We start from the raw sequence: 25,114 nt of genomic DNA on the forward strand, positions 1-25,114 counted from the left end.
CATTTTAGGAAGACGTCTTATGAGGTGAGAAAATGCCCCTGCAGCTCTGAGCACATAGAAACAATTGAACATGTTTTTATCCAGTATTACACAAACATATGTGCTAGGTTTATCCTGCCGATAATACACAAATTTCCAGGACACATAGGACAATTCCATATCTCCTTACTGCTCCCAAGATATAAATCCTGATATAACATATTCAGTTGCCAGATATTGTGCTGCTATGATTGACATACGTCAGGCAGCAGGTGTAAAACTGAAGGTTTGTTTTACATGTTTTTATCTTATGCTGGTCTACTGTAACTGAGAGTATGAGTACGTGCTGCCCTATTGCCTTTCTAGTGTGTTTTGTTTATGTATGGAGGTGCTTTTATCTTATGCTGGTCTATGACCATAATAAAAATTTGGATTGGATATCTGTGACAACAGCTCCAAGCTTATGCTGAAGTGGTGTTTCTGTCCAAGCAGATTGGCTGTGAATATAATGCTTCATGCTTTAAGCAAAACATTTAAGCAATTACTAGCAGTATTTTGTAAATACCTATTCTCAGTTGAGCTTGAAAGGAAATTTGGAGGTTTCCTTCACTCCTTGGTAAGTTCAGGCCTCTTTTTATACTCTCCTAGGACTTGTTTACACAGTTAAGGTTTAGAGGTAGTTGGACTGCCTCAGGATTGTCAGCAGAAAGGGCATTTCAGCCGTGTAACCTTTCTGTCAGGTCATTCATAGGTCATTGTGCTTCTCTCTGAAGCTATCACTCCCCCACTAGAAAAAAAACAATGCTTTCATGATCACTAACCCTAAGAGGAAAGAGAAATGAAAGGAAGAGTCCTTGATGGGGTGGTTTACTCTCTTCAGTCTCTGATTTACCCCTTGAGAGTAAATGTTTATACATGTTTATGGGAAACTTAATTCAATAGGCCTTACTCCCAAATTATGGCGATTGCACTGCAGCCTGGAATAAATGAATAATTTTAATTAAGGGAGGTTTCTCCAGATTAGGTGACCATGCAAATAGGAGTTGCAAATTATTACTCTCCTTAATTCAGATTTCTGGTTATGTTAAATGATCATGTGTTAACTTGGATAGCTCAGTTGGTAAAGAATGAGACTCTTAATCTCAGGGTCTTGGGATCGAGCCCCATGTTGGACAAAAAGATTCCTGCATTACAGGTGATTAGACTAGATGATCCCTGTGATCCCTTTCAACAATTCTATGATTCTATGATAATCAAGAAGCATTTTGAAAACTGTTTGTTTTCATTCTATTTAGGTGAGTTTATTTAAATGTATGCTAAGACATGTGATAAAAACGTACCTTTAAGCTATGTAAATATTAATTATGTCTTTCTATTGCCAGTAGCTCAAGAAAACAACAATCCTAAAACTAGAAATCATATTCTTATAGATGTCTGCTGCAGTCATATGTGACCTGTAGTAGGTAGTGGATTGTATAATTTTAATTAGGTACTTCAGCAATAAAACAGGCAAATTGAAAATATTGTTTGAGGTGACTTTAAAATGTTACATTTTATTTACATTTATTTCTTTATCTGTGGAAATTGAATTTCTTGGGTGAGTTTCTTTAAGAATTTCAGAAAAACAAATCTTGGTTTTTACTGTGCAGATTCTAAGATTAGTTACTTGTATTGTGTCAACTATCTGTCAAAGTCAGTACAACTGTTACATAATACTATTTTAAGTTTTTGATGCGTATCTTGTTCTGATTCTCAAAACAGTTACAAAGTTACTGTTCTATTTTTAGTGTTTCACAGTCTCTAGTATAGGCAGCAGCTGTTTTAAGTGCATTCAACATGTGCGCAACTGCACGCACACACATTGCGCCAAATCTGGAAGTGACCCCAAAATGGGTCGGGGCGGCCTTATGGGGGTCCCCCCCCGAGATACGCGGGGGTCTGGAACATAACCCCTGTGCAAATCAGTCACTGCCTGTAGTTGATTTTTTGTTCTCTGTTCTCATGTTATTAGAAACAATTTTTAAAATAACCTGTTTGTGCTCTGTGTAGACAGTTGCTGCTGGTACAGTCTGATAAAAGACTGCTTAGCAGACAGCTTTAACTGTAACTCATTTCAGCTCTTCCTAGTTTACATCAGATGTACTGCACTCTGCTAGGCCTATTTCATGTTGTGGAAAGAAATAAGTTATGGGAAAAGTGCAGATTCCTAAAACAAACATAAATGGTTGTTTGGTTTAAAGCAAACCAAACGGTGTTCCTTGGAGTAGTTACACTTTTAAGTTATAACTAAGCTGATACTGTAGTTTCTTTGTTTGTTTTAAAAGGCATCAGCAGACTTGATGATTGCAGTTTGCATAAAATATCTATGTTTCTATTAAGTTTGTATTGCATGAATGGGTTGTGTTTGCACTGAGTATATGTCAATCCAGGGAGCCACAAAACCCATAGTAAGCAGTCCACGACTATCTTAAGAGCATGCACGTTTCTTCAGTGTGATTACAAGTGTTTAACTTGTAAGTGAGAATTGGACTGAAGCCACTTTTTACAGTTTGTTTATAAGTTGCTATACTTGGCAAACAACATGTTCCTCTGTTTCCTTAATAGTATTGGGGACAATGCAAAAGAGAGAGAGAGAGAGAGCACCTGACGCCCCCCCCCCCAAATACAGTCATGGGAAAAAGAAATTCTTTGAATTCTGTAATTTTACATATGAGAACATAATAACAATCACCTGTTCCTTAACAGGTCTTAAAATTAGGTAAATATAACCTGACATATGACACCGTGTCATGATTTATTTAACAGAAATAAAGCTGAAATGGAGAAGGCATGTGTGAAAAAGCAACTACACCTTGTGATTCAGTAGCTTGTAGAACCACCTTTAGCAGCAATCATTTCCCGTATGATTTTCAGTCTCTCACATAGTTGTGGAGGAATTGTGGCCTACTCTTCTTTATAGAGTTGCTTCAGTTCGTTGAAGTTTGCTGGCTGTTTATGCACAGCTCTCTTAAAGTCCCGCCACAGCATTTCAATTGGGTCGAGGTTTGGACTTTACTAAGCCATTGCAACACCTTGATTATTTTCTTTTTTAGCAACTCTGTCATAGATTTGCTGGTGTGCTTGGGATCATTGTCCTGTTGCATAATCCAATTTCAACCAAGCTTTAGCTGTCAGGTGGATGGCCCCACATTTGCCCCTAGAATACTTTGGTATACGGAAGAGTTAATGGTCGACCCAATGACTGAAAGGTTCCTAGGTCCTGTGGCTGCAAAACAAGCCCAAATAATCACCATCATGCTTAATAGTTGGTATGAGGTGTTTGTGCTGATAAGCTGTGTTTGGTTTTCACCAAACATGGTAATGTGCATTATGGCCAGCATCTCCATTTTGGTCTTGTCTGTTCAGAGGACAGAAGTATTGTGGTTTGTTCAAATGCAGTTTTGCAAACCTAAGTCATGCTGCCATGTTCTTTTTAGAGAGAAGAGGCTTTCTCCTGGCAACCCTTCCAAACAAACTACACTTGTTCCATCCTTTTCTAATTGTACCGTCATGAACTTTAACATTCCACATCCTAACTGAGATGTACCGTATTTTTCGCTCCATAGGACGCACCTGACCAAAAGACGCACCAAGTTTTTAGAGCAGGAAAATAAGAAGAAAAAATCCAACTCAAATGTTGTACTAAACTATTTAAAACAGCAAAGTGGGTGGCTCCTGTCCACTTTGCTGCTTTAAAGCGAGCCACAATATATAATGAAGAGAATGGAAAAAGGACAGACATTCCATTATAATGTAGCTGTTTTCATCATCACTGGGAAGTCAGTATTGGCAGCAGTCACAAAAATTAAAATTTGAGCATTTTACTGTTATTAATCAAGAATATTAATAGTCAGGGAGAGAAACCAGGGCTGTGCAAATGAGAAGTGCTTGGAGTATGGAGGAACAGCAAAGAGATCCAATGATTGCGCTCCAGATCCTAAATCTCTGAAGTTTTCTCAAAACAGGCCTGGTTGTTTTGAAAGGAAGATTCAAAGAGTGGGAAATGGAGTGATTGAGCAAAGAACAGAGGAGGAAAAGAGGGCAGATAAATAGCTCCCATTCAATAACAAGAGAACACAATGTTTTTGGTTTGGTATAGGTGGACTGTACTTGTAAGAATTTGTATAATGAATTATAGATTTGGAGTGGAAAATCAGTGCCTCTTTTCAGCAATAAAGATTAGCTGCTAGGAACATGGTCCACACACAAACACACAGGATGTCTGGTTATAGTTGCAGTTACAGATAGGTAGCCGTGTTGGTCTGCCATAGTCAAAATAAAAAAATTCCTTCCAGTAGCACCTTAAAGACCAACTAAGTTAGTTCTTGGTATGAGCTTTCGTGTGCATGCACACTTCTTCAGATACAGAGCAGTGTATCTGAAGAAGTGTGCATGCACACAAAAGCTCATACCAAGAACTAACTTAGTTGGTCTTTAAGGTGCTACTGGAAGGAATTTTTTTATTTTGGTTATAGTTGTTTAGTTTAAACTGTTACTGAGCCAGATGCCTGCTCGGTTTTAGCTGAGCTCACTAATACTGAATTGTGGAAATGCTTTGCATGTATTTATGACTATTTCTGCAAAACTGCTACCTGAAGAAATCCCCAAACTTAGTATTTTTAAACTTCAAATGGAGCTCAGAATCCGGTTAGGCAATCCTTTGCAGTTGAATTAGGAGGCACTGAGAGAAAGCAATTTGCTGCTCCCCACCCCCCTCCACCCCAGGATCACACAGCCTTCCCTCTGCTTGCAAACCTTGTCGGAGCTTCACGGGGAATGCGAACGCTATAGGCAGAGCAGTGTGGCTCCCCCCCCCAAAGCACCCCAGGAGCGCAGGGCAAAGACGCACAGCCTTCCCTCTGCTTGCAAACCTTGTCGGGGCTTCAGGGGGAATGCAAAAGCTATAGGCAGAGCAGTGTAGCTCCTCCCCCCTCCACCCCAGGATCACACAGCCTTCCCTCTGCTTGCAAACCTTGTCGGAGCTTCAGGGGGAATGCAAAAGCTATAGGCAGAGCAGTGTGGCTCCCCCCCCCCAAAAGCACCCCAGGAGCGCAGGGCAAAGACGCACAGCCTTCCCTCTGCTTGCAAACCTTGTCGGAGCTTCAGGGGGAATGCAAAAGCTGTAGGCAGAGCAGTGTAGCTCCTCCCCCCCTCCACCCCAGGATCACACAGCCTTCCCTCTGCTTGCAAACCTTGTCGGAGCTTCAGGGGGAATGCAAAAGCTATAGGCGGAGCAGCGTGGCTCCTCCCCCACCCCCAAAGAGCAGCCCAGGAGCGCAGGGCAAAGACGCACAGCCTTCCCGCTGCTTGCAAACGTTGCCGGGGCTTCAGGGGAAAGCGGAGGCAGCCGGCAGAGCACCGTGGCTCCTCCCCCCATCCCCGAAGAGCACCCCAGCAGCGTAGGGCAACAGCGATTTGGCTCCAGGGACCACACATTCGCTCCATAAGACGCACAGACATTTTCCCTTCCTTTTTAGGAGGAAAAAAGTGCGTCCAATGGTGCGAAAAATACGGTAACTCTTGGGTTTCTTGCAATTTCTCTGAACATTGCACGGTCTGACCTTGGGGTGAATTTGCTGGGATGTCCACTCCTGGGAAGATTGGCAACTGTCTTGAATGCTTTCCATTTTGAATAATCTTCCTTACTGTAGAATGATGAACTTTAAATTGGTTGGAGATGACCTTATAACCCTTCCCATGGTTTCATGGGTAGCAACACTTGCTTATCTAAGAGCATTGCTGCTGTCTTTCCTACTTGGCATTGTGTTAAAACATACCTGAAAGCTCCAGACCAGCAAACTGCTAAAATTTCAGCTTTTATAGAGGTGGACACACTTGCTGATGATCAATTAAGCAAGGGCATTTGATTAGCTGTACCCGTCTGCTACTTAGTCACTTAATTCTTATGGAAGCAGTAAGGGGGTGTACTTAGTTTTTCACCCATGGCTTCCCCATTTTGGTTTTATTTTTGTTAAATAAATCATGACACGGTGTAATAAGTCATGCATTGTTATTCATCTGAGGTCGTATAGGTGTTTCCGTGCACTGCTCTGGTTTGCCAGAAGCGGCTTAGTCATGCTGGCCACATGACCCAGAAACTGTACGCTGGCTCCCTCGGCCAATAATGCGAGATCACGGTCACGACTGGACCTAATTGGTTAGGGGTCCCTTTACCTTTACCTTTTAAGACCTGCTAGGGAACAAATTACTATTATGCCCTCATATGTAAAACTATAGAATTCAAAGAGGGTGTGCTTTCTTTTTCCCATGACAATAGATACGACCTGAGGAAGAGTTTTATGCAGTTCAAATGTTTCTTATCAAATTTTCAGATGACATGACTTTGGGAGCGATGGCTAACACTATTGAAAACAGAATCTAGATGAAAAACCATTTTGACATACTGAAACACTGGGCCAAAAACCAACATGATGAATTTCAACAGGAATAAATGTTAAATATTGCATTTTGGTACCAAACAAATCAATAAGTTAATTAAAGGGAAAAGTACAGGATGAGAGAGGCCTGCTTCATAACAGTACATGTGAATAGGATCTAGGTCTCTTAGCTGATCACAAACTAACCATTAGCCAGTAGAGTTATATGACTGCAAAAAGAGCTAATACAGTCTTAAAGGTAAAGGGTAAAGGGACCCCTGACTGTTAAGTCCAGTCGTGAATGACTCTGGGGTTGTGGCGCTCATCTTGCTTTACTGGCCGAGGGAGCCGGTGTTTGTCTGCAGACAGCTTCCGGGACATGTGGCCAGTACGACTAAGCTGCTTCTGGCGAACCAGAGCAGCGCACGGAAACACTGTTTACCTTGCCGCCAGAACGGTACCTATTTATCTACTTGCACTATGACGTGCTTTCGAACTGCTAGGTTGGCAGGAGCTGGGACTGAGTAACGGGAGCTCATCCCATTGCGGGGATTCGAACCACCGACCACAAGCCCTAGGCTCTGTGGTTTAGGTTACATTATTAGAAGCATTGTGTCCAGATCACAAGAAGTAATATTTTCAACTTTTACCATTTTATGTGCTGGTCAAGCTGCATCTGAAGTCTGTGTCTGCTTCTGGGAGCCATCTTTTAAGAATGACATTGACAAATCAGAATGTGTCAAGAGGAGGATGGCCTGGATACTGAAGGGTCTGGAAACCAAGTCCTGTGAGCAACTGTTGAAAGAGTTGGGTATGCTTAGCCTGGAGGAGAGAGGGTTGTCTGAAGGGTTGCCATTCAGAAGTTGAAGCTGGCTTGGTCTGTGTTGCTCAAGCAGCCTTCTTAATTATTGAGTCCCATATATTGTTGGACCAACTCTCATCCCTCATATTTGTCTAAGTTGGTTGTGGATAATGGGAGTTGTAGTCGAACAACAAATAGGGACCTAAGGTTGAAGAACTCTTCTATAGGTCAGGACTAGAACTATTAGGTTGAAATTACAAGGAAGATTTCAGTTAAACATGGAAGCTTCCAAATGATAAGAAGAGCTACTTGGCAGTGGATATTTCTGGCTTGGGAGGTGGTGGGTTCTCCTTTTTCGGAGGGCAGTAGCAGAGGTTGAATGGCCATCTTTCATTAGTGTTAGGAACTCAGATATACTGTAAGAGCTAATAGCCAAATGGCACCTTAAACCTAGGTTACAGTTGCCATAACAGAATATCTAGGTGCCACACACCCCCGTGATGATTTGTTGTTGTTGTTGGTTTAATTTCTATACCACTTTATATTTTACAGGGGGGGGGGAATCAAAAGTGGTTTGTAATACAGTAATATATTTTTATTGTAAACACCAAATTAAACATGTATTAACAATTTCTGCTAAAAATGTATCACTTATGTGAATTGCCTACTAATTCATGCTTCTCAAAATAATAAACTAAAAAGTGTTGCTGACCCTCCCCAGAGGCAACTAAACATTTTGTTTTGGTGCCCACAACCCAGGTCCCAGAAGCCATTTGGCTCCTAGCTTTTCTATCCCAGTTTCTATCACTGCTCACTGGGTGACTTTGGGCCAGTCACAGCCTCTTAACTTACCTCACATGGTTGTTGTAGGAATTACTTGAAGAGGGGGGAGAACCATGTACTCTTTGGAGAAAAAGGTGGGGCATCAATGCAGTAAATGAGCTCTCCTGCTTACCTGCTTAAGAAAGCTGGAGGAGCCATCCAGATGAAGATATCACTTGCCAACCTGGCATCCAGAGTTTTCCACGTGGTTGAAATTGGACCTATCCCAGTTGCAAAATGCTCCTGGTGCTTGAGGAATTTTGAACACTGTCTCTTAGGGATGCTGTAATTGTATACTGCATTGTAGGTCCTTTATTGACCACCACATGGTCTTTAGGGCCCCTTCCAACTCAAATTCTCCTATATAACACTGCAAACTTTCTTTGATCCTAATAAAACTGGTATTTTTCACTCCCTTTGATCCTCCCCCCCCCCTCCATGGACCAATGTAGATACTTTCTTTACATGAGGGAGATGTTGAATGTTAAATCAGAATTCTTTTTCAAGAGCAGTTGCATGCAGTGGCAAAAAATAAGGAAGTTTAAATATTTTGTTTATGTGAAACTGAGAGTGGGTAGTATTGATTGGCTAGTGTGAAGTGCTGAGTGTTTTGCAAACTTTTCATTCCAAACAACAGTTCTGTGGGTAGGGCAGTATTATTTCCTTTGTCCCTCAGATAGGGGCAGTGAGATGGTGCTATGTTCACAGTCACCCTTCGGTGGTTTTGATTCAACAGAGATTAGAACCTACCTCCTGGTCTGCATGTGTTATTCTGTCCATTAGATCATACTTGCTGTCTGTATTTGATCTACCAAACTATATCTGCTTGGTGTTTTTTTTTTTTTTTTGGGGGGGGGAGTCATTTCTCACTACTTTGGCTATAGCATATGCATTTTGCTTTGGCTTAATGGAACTAATATTTGGCCTGATGAAGACATTTAATAATGAAAGCAGGCAGTGAAATTGACTCATTGCAGATTAAGTAACAGTCATCACTTAACAACTTCTCAAAAGAGGCTTGAGCTAAGGAGTAGATGTTAGGTTAGAAGTAAAGTTGTGGGTAGCACAGTGTAAGAAACCTGTTGCATGTTTCTAGTCTAGAACAATTAAACTTTAGTATTGCATTTGAACAGTTTTATCAGTCACTGTTGGGATTTGAAACTGCTTTCTTATTCTGAAAACAAGTCTCTGCAGGTTTCCTAAAGTCCTTTTACTTAGCCCTCTTTGTGGGGTGTGGGGAATCAAGCTATAAAAATTGAGCTATGTCACCTTAGTAAATTCACTAAGAGCTTAACTGCAGAGCGTAACAATCCACTTTAGAAAAACCAAACAGATTCAAATGTAGAAATGGCAAACGGTTCCTGAATTGTATCACTTAATAGTGTGTTGTGCATTGGGTGGGGTACTGAATGTTGAAATGTTGAAATGCTCTGCATTACAAAACAAAGAACACTACGTGCTCATGGATAGCTGTATACCAGGAAAAAGAATTGGCCCCAGCAAAATGTTTTGAACGATGTGAGTAGAAACTAATATTTGTTGCTCTCCTCCTTCCTTTACAATTGCTGAGCTACTGTGCACTGTCTTCTCCCTCGTTCCATACTTCTCCCTCCCCCATACTTGTATATCACAGTGTTGGGGGCAAGAAGTGCAGCATTTCTAGTTTATTTTTTCATAGGCTTGTTGTTGTTGTTTAGTCGTTTAGTCGTGCCCGACTCTTTGTGACCCCCTGGACCAGAGCACGCCAGGCACTCCTGTCTTCCACTGCCTCCCGCAGTTTGGTCAGACTCATGTTGGTAGCTTCGAGAACACTGTCCAACCATCTCGTCCTCTGTTGTCCCCTTCTCCTTGTGCCCTCCATCTTTCCCAACATCAGGGTCTTTTCCAGGGAGTCTTCTCTTCTATAAGCATGCTTTAGGAAGCCAACCCCCCTTCCACCCTCCCTAATTCCCCCCTGTGCCAGGATGTGTCTGCACTAGTGAAAATTCACACTATTTGTTTCCCACATAAACTGCTTCAACTGTGTTACCTATTTATAATTGCACAAATGACCAAATTCTTCAGAAATTTATATATATATAAATCGTTTCCAAGATTGTCAGAAGTCTTAGAACTTGCCCTTAAAAGGAGATGAACTACCGTAATTATTTCTTCCTTTCTTTTCAAGCTGGGTTATCAAGTTCACTCCACTGTTTCTCAGAACTTACTCGGAAGGTTTCTGTAATTCACTCAGCACCACACCTTAACTAGGTAAGGTTATACCCAAAGAATTTGACCTAGGCACTTCCTGCAACAACTTTCATACCCAACAGAAGTTTAACCCAGAGTAATTTTTAACCCAAAGTTTAATATTAGGTTTCGTTTTATCATAATTCATAAATACTTTTCATAAATAATACAAAAATCATACATATTTTTGGCTGCATTCCATCTTCCATGCAGTTGAGCAATTTATAACAGAAATACTACTGGACTGTTGCCTACTCTATTAGTGTCTGTCAGTGCTTTGTGTCATTAGCTTTTCACTTAAAAGTGCCCCATAATAGCAGTTTCTAACTTATTTCTTCAAGCATTAGATTTTGACTAAAATCAGTATGTGTTTCTTTTCTTTGAGTCACACAAATTGCTCTCTTTTAAGGAATAATGTGTTGTGCCTAGAATGTATGCAAATTCTAGAGGATGTGGGTGAGCTCCGTCATGAAGACATGCCGGTATCAGTTATGCTGGATGCGCTGATCTATCTTGCTTTGTTCATGCTTTCCTTTTTTCATGATGATCTACATACCTGTTGTAGGTAACTCTAATAATATTTAACTTCATGGTAAATTACTTGATTTATGAATGAATAGGATATCATTTTAATGTTGATTACTGTTTTACCTCTTCTATATGTTGATATATTGTACAAAACAAACAGTCCATCCATCACACTAGCACAGGGGTCTGCAACCTTTAAGACAAAAAGAGCCACTTGGACCCGTTTCCGAAGAAAAAACAACAACTGGGAGCCGCAAAACCATTGCGACATTTAAAACAAATATATCTCCGGAGCCACGATCTGACAGCAGGCGGGAAGGTGACGTCGGGACGGTGCGTGACTAACGCACGCACCGCCCCCATGCGACGTCACAGCCAGTACAGCGCCCACCACAGTGAGGAGTGTCGGGGTGCACAATGCGCCTCCTCCCCTCGCTAGTATCCGCCCCGGAGCCGCAGCAAAGATGTAAAAGAGCCACATGCGGCTCCGGAACCGCGGGTTGCAGACCCCTGCACTAGCATTATCCTGTCATAGGGAGCTTCTGGACTGTTTTTCTTGAGTTCATGCTTTTTGCTAAAAAAATTAGGTAAAAATTGGGTGTCGACTTATACACGGATAGTGAATGCAGAGGGGGGGGGGGGAGTCCGATTAATTGACAGAAGTGATTGGGTGGGTGATTGGTGGCTGTGGCAAGGCCTGCTGGCAATTGGTGGCTGTGATGAGGCAGGCTGTGGCAAGTGGGTGGGTGGGCTGTTGGTGGTGGCAAGCGGGCAGACAATTGGAAGCTGTGTCAAGGTGTGTGATCAGCAGTGGCTGTGGCAAGTGATCGGCAGTAGCAAGCAGGCAGGCAAGCTAAACAACTTAATTTCTTAATTTTGGGTTAAAAAAAATAAGGGGTGTCTTATACACAGAAAAATACGGTAATTGTTGCTGCTGGCACCTGTCTGTCACAGGAGACAATGGAAGAGTTCACCTTTAGGGGTAAAGTCAAACTGTTGGACAGTTACAGCACCTGCTGCAGCTGTAGAGACTGATAAGGGAGAGATATTTAATTGCAGGTGGGTCAGATGAAGGTGTCTGGTTTTACTGCTACGTTTGCAGACATCTTTGTAAGACAGAGTTGGTCTGCCAACAGGCCAAGTGCCCGATAGCAATTTTGCAAGCCAGTTGACTTTTGCTGAGGAGTCCTATTTGAAGTGACCATGCATACTCCTTTATTCAAGCTTTGTACTTTGGCTTTAAAAAGTGCTTTTGTGAACTATTTAGTTTACTTTGCTTTTGTTTTTGGTGTTTGCCTTTGGCATCTAATCCTGTGCTATATTTCTGTTGTTAATAAAATAATTTAGTTAATAATCTGATTTTAGCCTGGAACAAAGCCCTGCACCATTACAGTAGTACCTCGGGTTAAATACTTAATTCATTCCAGAGGTCCATTCATAACCTGGAACTGTTCTTAACCTGAAGCACCACTTTAGGTAATGGGGCCTCCTGCTGCCGCCACACCGCCAGACCATGATTTCTGTTCTCATCCTGAAGCAAAGTTCTTAACCCGAGGTACTATTTCTGGGTTAGCGGAGTCTGTAACCTGACGCGTCTGTAACCTGAAGCATATGTAACACGAGGTACCACTGTACATGGCGCTATAATGTGTCAGGAAGGTTTGTGCATCCCCTCTTGGCTTTAACATTAGGGGCTAGTAGTTGTGAAATACTGCAGAATAGGGTTTGCCTTATATTTGATTTATCTAATCTTACACTTTTGTAAGTAATCTGTAGCCCAGAGTTTGAGTGTGGGTGGCTCTGTTTCTGTCACAACTTTAGTATCTCTACTTGGGCCTATACTGAATAGGCCATGTTCTTCTGCATTTAATTATTCTGTATGTCCTGCCATTTCACAATGGAATGTTCCTGCCCATCCCACCCCCAAGCAAACATTAACATTATATGGTCCCTTTAAATTGGTCATGACTTTGTGTTCACTTGTGAAACCAGTCTTTGGTGTAATCTCGTGTATTTCCTTTAAGTGACTATTACTAAACTCCTGTCCTAGCATGGAAAATTTCATATTTGAGTATTGTAGCCTTTGCTCTTGCTTCATTGTTTGCAGTACTCTTCCCTCTCATTTCTAAAAAGCATCTGCTGGGATTTATTTTTCATTCCACATCAGTTCTGGAAGCAATTTCCCAACTTTCTTTTCCTAGTGAATCTTTCTAGTGAGCTCACAATTTGCATTTCCTCAAGTGCAATCTAATGACATCTCAATTGAAATCATTGGGGTTTTTGAAGAGCCCTGCTAGATCAGGCTGATGGTCCAGTATCCTGATTTACACAGTGGTGTGGGAAGTCCGGGTGGCACCCATGACAGACCCTCAACATTCCCAATATTCCCACCAGTGCCTAAAGTTAAAGGTCTGTTGTCTCTATTGTCCTATGCTAATCTTATCATATTGCTGTTCAGAAGTTTATTCTTGCCTAGTAACTTCACCCCTTTTAGCTTTAATCACCTGTGTTTACCCCACTTTTTTGTAATGACATCTTCCCAAGTTTGGGGTGTGTGTGTGGAATCTAAATAGCAGTCCATAAAGTCTTCACATATCCTCTTGGAAAGTCAGCTGTGCTTTTCTACTTCAAGAAACTGACACATGATGATTGTCCAGTAGGTGGCTGAATTCATGTTTAGTTCACATTTTGTACTATTCCAACCAAGAAAGTACTTTTCTTATCTAACATGTTTATATTGGGAAATGGGCAGTTTTGTAGTAATTGACTTCAAAGTAAACATGCTTCATAATGTACTACTAGACTGTAATCCTAAGCATGTTTATCTGGGAGTAAGTTCTGTTGAATTGCATGCAGTTTTCTTCTGAGTAAATCCGAAAAGAATAAGGCTGAAAATTGTATAATATGCACACTGTATATCATACAATACTATATAACATGATATATATGTGGGTGGGTGGGTGTGACCATAGAGAGACAATAATTACAAATGTGTGCTAATGTGAAAGCAGCTTTTAAAAACACTTTGGAGGACTTTCAAAAGAGCCAATGCAGTTAGCCAAGCTATTTTAGTCTGGCTGGTAATTTACTAGGGAAAATATCACATACTTTTCAACCTACCTTGTAGCCTAAGGGTAGAGTTTCATGGTATTTTATCATCTTCATTGCCTATTTTTATCCTGGCACTGTGAAACTAACAATAAAAACAATGCCAGAATAAAAATATCATAGACGTTTTGTATTGGTTGTGGCAGCCGAACAGGATATCTCTATCTCTAGCTATCTATTGATATACAGTGGTACCTCAGGTTAAGTACTTAATTCGTTCCGGAGGTCCGTACTTAACCTGAAACTGTTCTTAACCTGAAGCACCACTTTAGCCAATGGGGCCTCCTGCTGCCGCTGCACTGCCGGAGCATGATTTCTGTTCTCATCCTGAAGCAAAGTTCTTAACCTGAAGCACTATTTCTGGGTTAGCGGAGTCTGTAACCTGAAGCGTCTGTAACCTGAGGTACCACTGTATGAATATATATATATGTAAATTACACTCAATTTGAGAAAGTCATTGTCAGGTCTTAGTAATACAGGTCAGATCTGCCTCCTCATCCACAATCAAGTCATGGATGAGCGAGGTCTTACTCTGAGCCAACTGGGTATTCAGCAGCAGCATCCACAGGCAGGAGAACTGGCTGATAGGGCAACCACAATTCCCCAGGTTGGAGGAGGGGTTGGCACACAGCACAGTCACCAACTGCTTGTGCCATGTGCCCCTTACTTGGCCTGCCCCACCTCACACCTCCCCCTACTCTGAACCACTGTGTTTGCCCCCGCCAACCGCTCTCCCCAGTTCTCCTCTTCCTTGACATGTCCCACAAAAACTGAACTTAAAAACATACATGTGCATATATCTATACATGCACATTCATTCATTCATTTGCACCAACTGTTTCATTCTGTCTCTAATGTAGGCACACACAGTCTCTCACTGTAACCACTCACTCATTGCAATCAGGCTTGGAAAAGCCCATAGGAAGCTTTTCCAGAGCTAGTTACAGCTCAGGGGCACGGGACAAGGAGGAGAGACTTTAGGCTTGAATGGGAGACCCCCATGGGCCATATCAGGCTGTCAGTTCCCTATCCATGATATTTTCTAAACGAGGCATTGCCAGGAATAAAAAACCTCAGGGCACAGGCCCATCACCCAAATTTGCGTCTATTTGAATATGCTAATTTGTGGGCCTGGATTCAAATTTAGGCAAACTTTCAGAGGGAGAAAACAGTTTTTCTGAGAGTTTTGAGGTATGGTACTGGCAGGATTTTCTGGACCCGGTGTGCTTATGTGGATTGCAGCCCCCCATCTGTTTGCAAGAACAGATGCTTAAGTACATATTAAAAGTAACTCTTAACTCTTTCTGACACAGTCCTTTCTCTCCCAAGCTGTCTGTTGTGTGTACTTAAAGTCCTCTGTTATCCATGCTTGATATGCAGCAACTACAGATCAACAAAACTGGAAAGCAGGAAAATGCCCTGTGTGCACAGTTGATAGATAATTCAAGCAAGTTAGACAAGTTAACACATGCATATTATATAAGTGAGCAATCAGGCATGCAAAAAGCTTCCCAGAAAAATCCTACCATTTCGGAGATGGGAACATAACACTTAAGCCTGAGAGATGAGTAATGTAAAAACTAAAAAATCCACACCTCACTTTTTGAATTCCATATGGTGGTGACAAACATCAGGAGAATGATCTTTATATCACACATGTACAGTACGGTAAATTTCCCATATAGGGCAGCTGGATGCTCTTTTATCTGGCCCATTACTCAAACGAGTTCAGGGTAGTGTTCATGTCCCCCCCACACCCCCTTGCTCATTTTGGCAACTTTGTTAAAACCCAAGGGGTGAAACTACCTGACCCATGATCGCTCACTAAGTTTCATGGTCCCACAGTAAGCTTCACCATCATCACTGTGCTGCCCTCGCCATCTCTACAGTCACTCAACTTCCTCACCCCCCCCCCCATGGCTTAACAAGTATGGGCTGAGAGGCCCCCCCCCCAACTTCACTTACGGAGTGGATGGTGCTGCTGGGAAAATTAAGATGTTTCTTAATAAAGGGCAGGAGATCTGGGCTCTTGGGGCTCAAGCCTTTTGGGCTCCCCACTAGCAATGGGTTGCGTCCAGCTATACTATAGAGAATAAGCTTATTGGAATAAACCGAAGTTAGCCACGTTCATCAATTTCAGTGGATCTTCTCTGAGTAGGACTAATGTTGTGTTGAAAAGTGCATTTTACAAATGTGATACTAGATGGTGATGGTGAACTATGGCAAATTCAATATAGATTCCAAAACGTTTTTTAAAAAAGCATTTTCACAACTTTTTCTATATGTGTCTAGATTTCACCTTAGCCACTCTCCTGTTTGTTGTATGTAAGAGCTTAGCAGACAACAGTTGAAGCTGTCTGGAGATGAGAAAGAAATGTAGTGACCCTTGCTTTCAAATTTGACACCTGCCAAGATACGTGGTATGGTATGGTACGGTAATCTGGGAAATGTGCAAAATAGTTGAAGTTTCTTTTTGCTGTCCATTTAGCTGGATGATAAGTCTGTCTTGGTACAGGTGATATAGAATGATAGTTAAAAAGGTATTTGCCCAAACAGAGTTACTTCTGCTGCCTTGTGTCTTTAGCAAATGAATATATAGCTTTGTGTGAAGCTTATTTGTTTCAGATAAACAAGAGTTCAATAAAATGAATATCCTACTTTAAAAACACATGTTCATTTTAATTCCTGTGTCAGACAAAATGATTCAGAGGTGAGTAGGAAGCAAAGGTATGACTCAGGTTTTTAAAGCTGGTCATGGCTCATTCAGTGAATCAGGAAGATTTTAAAACCACTTTAGGCCTTTGAAAGAGGATTTGTATTCTTTGAGATGGGAATTCACTACTTGGCATAGGAATTTTTACAGTTGCCATAGCAGTGAGCAAGAGTAAGCAGGAGTAGTAGTATTTCTAAAACTGACACTAATGAGGATTATTTTACTTGAGAGTAAATTACAGCTGGTCAAGTCTAGAATTAAATAGGATTAATGCCGATGACCTTTTTATGCTGAAGAAGTAAAGATAGCCATGCTGGCCCATAAGAAAAGTTCCAAAATTTATAGTAGGACAATGGTTGAGATTCAATTTAATGTTGTCATTGTTGTGCAGGATATTTTTGCTGCACAGGCAGTTAGTACAATCTGAACAGCACAAAAAAGGTATGTTCTGCTACCCAAAGCTGCCCAATGGATTTGACTGCTTCTCTCTGTTAAAAATGTGGTTCCCATCAGAGGAATGGCTATTGTACTAGAGGTCTGCCACAATTGGATCGCACCCATTACTTTTGTTAGGCGAACCAAAATGTCTCAAAAGTTTTTGCTGTAATGTTAATCAAAATAGTTCTTGAATGGTAAGAGTTTTCAGGTGTCCAGCAGTTTGCAAAGTTGATTTTTGGCTCTTGGGTTTGGGGAAGTTAGAGTTTTTAATTGCTATATCTCAGATACTATTGTTTAAATGTGTAGACGTTTCCTTTTTTCCATTTTTAATTTGTACACCGCCTTTCTATATTACAATACACAAGGTGCTTTACAAGTTGAAGAAAGAACAAAAGATATAGCCAAGATCACACACCTTAGAACCATGGGATCTAATGCAAAATAGTTGTAATAAAAACATAACTTTAAAATAAACAACTTATATCAAATATAATATATCCATTAGAATATAATAGTACACAATAAGATTAGCCCAAAATATAATTCAATTAAACAGAAATGGACCCTTAACAAACAAACAAATAATTACTAAACTATTATCAATAAAAATAACATCAGGTCACAATGCATAAAATTCCACAGTGCATACAAAAACATGTAAAAGGTTCAAATTGAGAAACAAAGACACACAACTTATAAAATTGTTAAGTAAATAAATAAATCTGTGAACTCTTTCTCTTCTCAGCCACTTCTGTTCTTAAAGTCATGGTCTGGGAGAGACCGTGGTTCAGCTGGAGTTGATTGAGGGTGTGGGAGGCGAGGCTCTTTTGCCCTTCACTGCTCTTCATAATACATAAGGTCTGTGGTAGAAAGTAAGCAAGGCCCCTGACATATTTTATTTTATTTACCAGACTGATTGAATGAAGGGGTCTGATTCGCTAGCGGCCAAAAAGATTGTGTAAATCTTTAGGAAAAGTTGTATTTCTGAGGTTTGCTGGCTCATAACATCAGCCTTTTTAAGAATAAGACCATAAAAAACAATATAATTACTTATCATTAGAAAGACAACGTAATGCAGAATAATGCAACAAACGGTGTTGAATTATCTTTATTCTGTCAAATGTTACAGCCAAATAAAAGGAGTTCTACACAGAAAACCATGATAACTTTTCACCATTTCTGTTAGTACTTGGTGTGGAGCTAGTTCATGTTTTATTTCATGGAAACAAAACAAAAAAAAAAAAATCAGAAAAATGTGGTAAGGCATCAGATGCAAAGCAGTGTTAATAAAGATATGGGACTCTCTAGGAATTAAGAATACTATACTAATATAGTATACTATATACTAATCAGCAGTTTGTTTATAAATGAAAGGATGCATTATAAAGCCTAATATATAAATTATTTTGTACAGCTGGTAGAAAAAAAGAAGCGCATGTTAACAGTGGAGACATTGTGTCTAGTAATTCAGTTAGTATTTATTCTCATGTGTCTGACAGCAATGCAAGTAACTAAAGAAGCATAGTTATTAACTCTGATTTTTCTTCAGTGAAAACAAGTACAGTATAGTAGCCCTAGGAATGTCCTTGAGCCTGACATATTTAAGCTCAAAGTCCAACTTTGTTATGGACTCATAGTAATATGTTTTGCTTATATGTTGTGTCATATTTTTCTCATCCTCCATTTTCCATTCATAAAATGAAAATAATATAAAGTCCTACACAGAGGAGTTGTGGTTAAGAGGATTCTTTCCCTCTTCCCCCATTGTTGGTTCTTTATGGTTGGGTAAGGGAGAACATACATCAGGCATAGGCAAACTTGGCCCTCCAGATGTTTTGGGACTACAACTCCCATCATCCCTAGCTAACAGGACCAGTGGTCAGGGGTGATGGGAATTGTAGTCTCAAAACATCTGGAGGGCCGAGTTTGCCCATGCCTGACATTACATACTAATAAAAATAGGACTTCCCTTGTTTGCCATTTCCAATCTGGCCAGACATAGATGTGATGGGTGAGAAGAATCACTCAAACAGGTCCTTGTGTGTAAATAAAAAGCTTACTGTCAGGATGGAATACTTAATTGATACTGTATCAGTTTTGGATTATTAACTCATTGTGTACTTTTAGCTAGCTGTTTATGGGTAATGGTTCTGGGGTAAACTTGCCAGACCTGCTGTTTCAGCTAACCACAGGAAATAATGGGACAGGCCAATGAAAATTTCCAGGGGGGGGTATAGTTATAAAAATAAGCTGACTTATTATTGTCAATTTTGTGAAAAAAGTTTAACTGTCATTCCCCCTGCCTCTTATTGTGCTTCGGAACGTCTTAGATCTTACTGTTTAGAGAAGAGCTTTAAATATAGCATGCTGCATGAGCTGGCTAGCTAGTCCTTCTTTGTCCTGTTTAAGACTTAGCAATTATAGAAATAGGTAACTTTAAAATTGCAATGAGCAAGGGAGTGAGACGTCTGTTGGGGTTTGTTGGAGTCTAAATGTTTAAACAATTCTAGGAAAAAATATAACGTACCTTTATCCTTCCATCATTTTTTGTATTACAAAATGAAGTAAAGCTGTTTTAAAAACAGGACCAATCTTCAATACTCCTTCTGAAGGTGTCCGTTTTAGTTTTTAAATAAAACTGGGATTTTCTTAGGAAACATACTCCTAAAAACGTATGTTATTCATAGGAAGCTTGTACATGCAACCTTTCATAAGATAACCTCTCAGATAAGATCTCCTGTATTAAGGGGTATCTCAAAAAGTGAAGTAGATTTTATATTAGAGAGTTCTTTTGCAGCTGAATTTGAACTATGAAGCAGCATTCATTCATTCCTTTTGCCATTGCAGAATAGGAGTTTAGAGGTAGTGATTTGAATTCAGAAATGGAGGTGCATAAATGAAGGAAATATCCACTTGCACCAAGACTGGTATCTCAAAAGTTTGCCAATTCCTAATCCTTGCTGTAGCAGCCACCAGCACATGTTATGCTGTTCTATATGGTCCCAGCCCCAAACCTCTCTATGTTGCTTTTGGGGGAGGATGCACAATGAGGTAGAAAAACTCCATTCTGTGAGCAGAACTCTTCTCATGACCATTGGGACCCAAGCCAATAATGCATAAGCTTAGTTCACATATAATTCTAAGCCAAACCTTAGCTTTATGGTTAGCTAGGCTTAATGTGGACTGGAGTTCCCTATTAACCACAAAGCTTGTTTCAGAACTCTGGTTAAAAGCAGTTCATGTACCCTGACATAACCGAGTCAGTTGCTACAGTAGATTTTACACTGATATATGATACATAGATTCTGTTTTCAGAAGAATACCTTTCTGGAGAAAGGTGCACTTTGAATCAGGAGCACAACACACCGGGAGAAATATGCCTGATAAACATAATGCATTCTTGAGGCATCGTCATAGGTGCTTTAGGTGTGCCTTTTTATATATTATTCAGATCTAGTTGAGAACAAAAGTAACTTGCAATCAGTGTTGTAAATTTATGTATGGACAGGAAAGAAAGAAAGAAAGAAAGGCAGCTGGCAGACTAATTTGTATGTGTGAACTTGGTGTGCTATAATGTCTACCCCAGGTGCACAATTTCTAAAATGAGATTCATTGGCTGGAAGTGATGATAGGAAGATAAGGAGAGCTATGCTTGGAATTTTGGCCTTCCAGCTATTGCTATTGCTCTTGTACTGTGAGGTGTTACAGTCAACTAGGCATGGGTCACAGCTTAGTCCCATGATCACCATGTGCTTGGTTAATAAAAGTATTTCTTTCAAGTGAGCAATTTATTATAAATAGTGGAAATTTGTGGATTTATAGTAAATGCTTAGTAACAGTCTGTTGTAGAGATCTGTATATCACGATAACGTTTGTAGTTTGTTTTAAAACACTGCAGGCAGAGCTGTTACATATTGTCATGCCACAGTAAGCTTTAAATTAAGAAAATTAACAAAAGATTGTGTCACACTTGCGTTGCAGTGCTTTGTATTTTAAATTTCTGTTTTAGATGTACGTACTGGTTGGGTTTGGGATATATGTTTTTTGCCTATAGTACACATAGGAAACAAAGTTAAAACAATTTTTTTTATGTCCATATCATATTTATGCATGTGCATTCCCCCCAATAAATGAGTAAATAGCTTTAATATACTGGGAATATTTTCTAGCATGTTTGGGATCTGTACATTCACATCATACTTTTTAAGGTGCAAGTTGGTGTGGAACTGGAGTAATTTACTGTTGTGTGTCTGAAATACAGTATATGATTGAGACTCAGCTGCAAAGTGTCTGCTTAGTCTGTGTTTTTATACAAGCCCAATTTTAATCCCGCAATGCACTCCTAAACCCTTTTCCCTCTGGGTTTCTGAACAACGACCTCTGAGGTCACAATCCTGTTAATTGGCACAAGAAACCAGGGGTGTGTGGGGAGAAATTGGAAGGAGCTGTTGCATTCAGAGGAACTGGTGAATACAGATGTTGTACTGCAGTGCTTTGTAGATTCTGGATTGCAGGGTCAATGGAACCTAAATTCACATAAACATGACATTCCGTCAGTGAACTCACAGTCTCCTCCCCATTGAGAATTGGGAAGGCAGTGTGAGCTTGAGGCCTGATCCTGTCTTGTCATGTGTAGAGGTTTGGGTGGGGCTCTGTGTGGATGGAAATTAGTGCCTCACCCCTGCTTTGAATCCGTGGTGAGAAAAGGAAGTCCAGATAGTGTTTAGTTTCTTTTGCAATACTTTGGGCCCTTGTTTTCCTGCAATCACAGATTCTGTTCATGGGTTCAGGGGAGTAATAAGTTCTCTTTTGCGCTTGATGAAGGGTAGTATGGGGATCAGTAATGCTGGCCACAGCCTTCAATGGCACTTACCAAGTAAGTACATCAAAGATTTACTTACTCAGTGGGATTTATTTCTGCATAAACATAATAGGATTTCATTGACTCCAGGAGGAGAGAGAAACTACTTTGCCCTGTGATGCCCTTTTGGTTCTTTCTCTTAAGCATAATCTGGCTACTAGAAACCTCTTGCAGTTACTTCTGCTTCTGTTACTGAATTGCCCACTGTTTCACTACATGTATATAGCAGTAGTCATTGCTGCTCTTCTAACACACAAAAGCAGTGTGCCATCACACAACAGTGCTTAATATGTGCCACTCAAATTAGGTGGACTTTGTTACCGAAATTGGAAAGGGCAGTAGACTTATGGGAATAGCTTCACCTAAATGCTTCTGGATCAAACATCTACTCAGATTGCACGATTCAATTATTGCCCTACTGCATGGGTGGGCTCCAGCTGGCTAGCCAGCCATGACAAATCTTCAGTTGCTGTTCTTGGCAGCCACTTTACAGACTCATTAAGTGTCTACCATGATTCATGAATAGTGAATATTTTGGAATGGTTGTACAGTTGTACCTCGGGTTAAGTACTTAATTCGTTCTGGAGGTCCGTACTTAACCTGAAACTGTTATTAACCTGAAGCACCACTTTAGCTAATGGGGCCTCCTGCTGCTGCCACGCTGCCGGAGCACGATTTCTGTTCTCATCCTGAAGCAAAGTTCTTAACCTGAAGCACTATTTCTGGGTTAGCAGAGTCTGTAACCTGAAGCATATGTAACCTGAGGTACCACTGTATATTAAATATTCAAACACGGATCACCAGAACATAATACTTTGGTTAAATATGGCAGAATGTGCATATTAATTTTGATGGATTCTGAAGAATCCCATTTTCTCTTAAAGAAGGCTTTTAAATTTCTAAAAGTTTTGGAGGAGGATAGAATACTTGCTTAGAGGGAAAACACCTGAAAACATTCACTTTATTCAAATGTGATAATAGGATGGTACCTGTAATGCTATGTTGAATTATTTTAAGGGCTGATCTCATCCGGCACTTTAGCAGCATATAACCTGTCATCTGCAAAACCTTAAATTAAAGTGAACTGAGCGGTATAAGATTGCTTCTCAAAGAGACTGCTAGTAGTTGTTCACCATGAATTTCTGCAAAGAAAAAATAAGATGGACCTTGTATCTTGAGCAGGTACTTTTTAAAAAATAGCTAACTGGTTTTTAAAATTGTAACATTTAAGCTTAATACAGTTTAAACAAATAAGGTGCCTTTACATAGAACAAAACAATAATAATAAGGGATACAGTTTTATAGACCTTTGTTAGCTTAGTTGAAATATCAGAAATTGTGCTTAGTATTTAAATCTACTATTCTAAATAAATTAACTACTATAATTGTTTTAAGGACTAATACAAACATATCTTCAGTTGCTGATCTACCAAATGTTCTCTACTATTGTATTACATTACCTCTTTCTTTAAATGAATTGAAGGCACTGAAGTCCATTTAATGCTTATACTTTTGTTTGCCACCTTCAAATGCATGAAGTCAGCAGGCATGTATCTATAAAGATAGTTTGAAAAGTCTTTCTTACCATTAACACTATGGTATATACTTATTACTTGTCTTGTATTACCTAATTAACAATATCTTGCTTTGAAAGTTTGGTAGAAGAGAAAGGAACCTATCCAAAGCATAGATCAAAAAGAAAAGCATAGATATGAAGAATAAGGTTCTTGAATAAAACTGCAGTGTTACTGGCTTGAAACCAGTTGTAGCATTACTTGGCTCCAAAAACATCTCATGGAAGACTTGTTTTACATCTTGTGTTGGAGTATGGAGGGGCATGAAACTAAATCCACAGATTTTCTTTTGCATGTGCAAGAGTTTATAGAAGCAGAATAATGAGAACTGTTCTAGAGCTTGCTTATTATAATATTGGGCGAACTCTTATAATTCATTTGGTTGTACAGCTGTTCATTATACACTCATCAGCGCAAGAATTTCAGGGCAGCTTTTATCTACCCTGATGTAAAGCTGAGAAATTCAATGATGCAGATTATTATTATTATTTATTTTAAATTGCAGATCAAAACTTAGAGTAAGCTCAGGATATTTTATATGTGGGTTGGCATCCACATGTTTCTCTGTTCAAGGATTGGTGGCAACTCTAAAATAGATATTTATGGACCTTATTCTTTGATAGATATTCCAAAAACTATTTTTTCGTATGGTTATAGCAGCTAAATAGTGTGTGTTTGTTGTCCTTTTGTTTATTCCAACTTATAATCAGCTTTTTATGGGGGTGTTGTCTAGAGTTAATGCTGTAATCCTGTACTCACTCGCATAGGATATTGAAAGAGATTAATGGAACATGCATTTCATAGAGGATTTGAAAGCAAATAAGTTCTTTCTTTAGACAAATGTATAAATGTGGAATAATTTTGAAGTGCTGTCCTTAGCAACTTTAGCACTAGGTTCTTCACAGTATACCAGTGGGATGTGTACTGCCCTTTTATGTTTGTTGTCCTAATATTCATATTATGTATTATCACTGAAAAGATTTAGTCTGAAAATTCAAAATGAATAATATTTTCAAGAAAGGAATAATATTTATTGGAAAGCTGTACAATTGCACTTTTCCTTTCTGAAGTAAAGCTTAGCCATTTATGTATATTGTAAATCCTTTGCTTGCAGGCAGTGTCCCAAACAATTCAGTAGACTTCTTCCAAAATAAAGAAATTATGCCAGCTTCCTCATGAAAGCACTCACACCTGGAGGTTCAATTACTTTATCACTAGGCTGGGAGAATCTTTGATAAACTCATCTCAGTTCTTTGCCTCTCCTCTACAATGAGATTGTCCTTTTATCGTATCTTTCATGGAGGAGTCCCTTATATCTCACAGCTGTAGTTGTAAAGTTGGTGAGTTCTGTAATCAAAGCAAGCAGAGCTCTCCTCTCACACTTCTTATGAATAAACCCGGCTTCAAAACCTTATAGCAGTTTAACACTATAAGAGAGCAATGAATTAATTAACACTTTGGCTGTACAGGTATTGCCATAACAAACATGAAAAGGTCGTTTGATGGGGCTTGATTTCTGTTATCCCAAAGACAGGCCTGCATAATGGATAGAATCTGTGTATGTGTGAAAATATATTGGAGGGTGGGAAAGGAGTCAGGGAGGCGTTGTTTACTGTTAAACATGGGTGGTAGATCCCATGAGAA

General features: G+C 39.9%; 1 protein-coding gene across 2 annotated transcripts in view; it reads left to right on the top strand.

The window, feature by feature from the left end:
* The window catches only part of TRPM7 (transient receptor potential cation channel subfamily M member 7), a 75,234-nt gene that overhangs the window by 3,263 nt on the left and 46,857 nt on the right, over nt 1-25,114 (top strand). The gene's annotated exons all lie outside the window — the stretch shown is intronic.

This window comes from Podarcis vaucheri (genome assembly GCF_965113315.1).
Source record: "Podarcis vaucheri genome assembly, chromosome: 14".
NCBI classification, from domain to species: Eukaryota; Metazoa; Chordata; class Lepidosauria; order Squamata; family Lacertidae; genus Podarcis; species Podarcis vaucheri.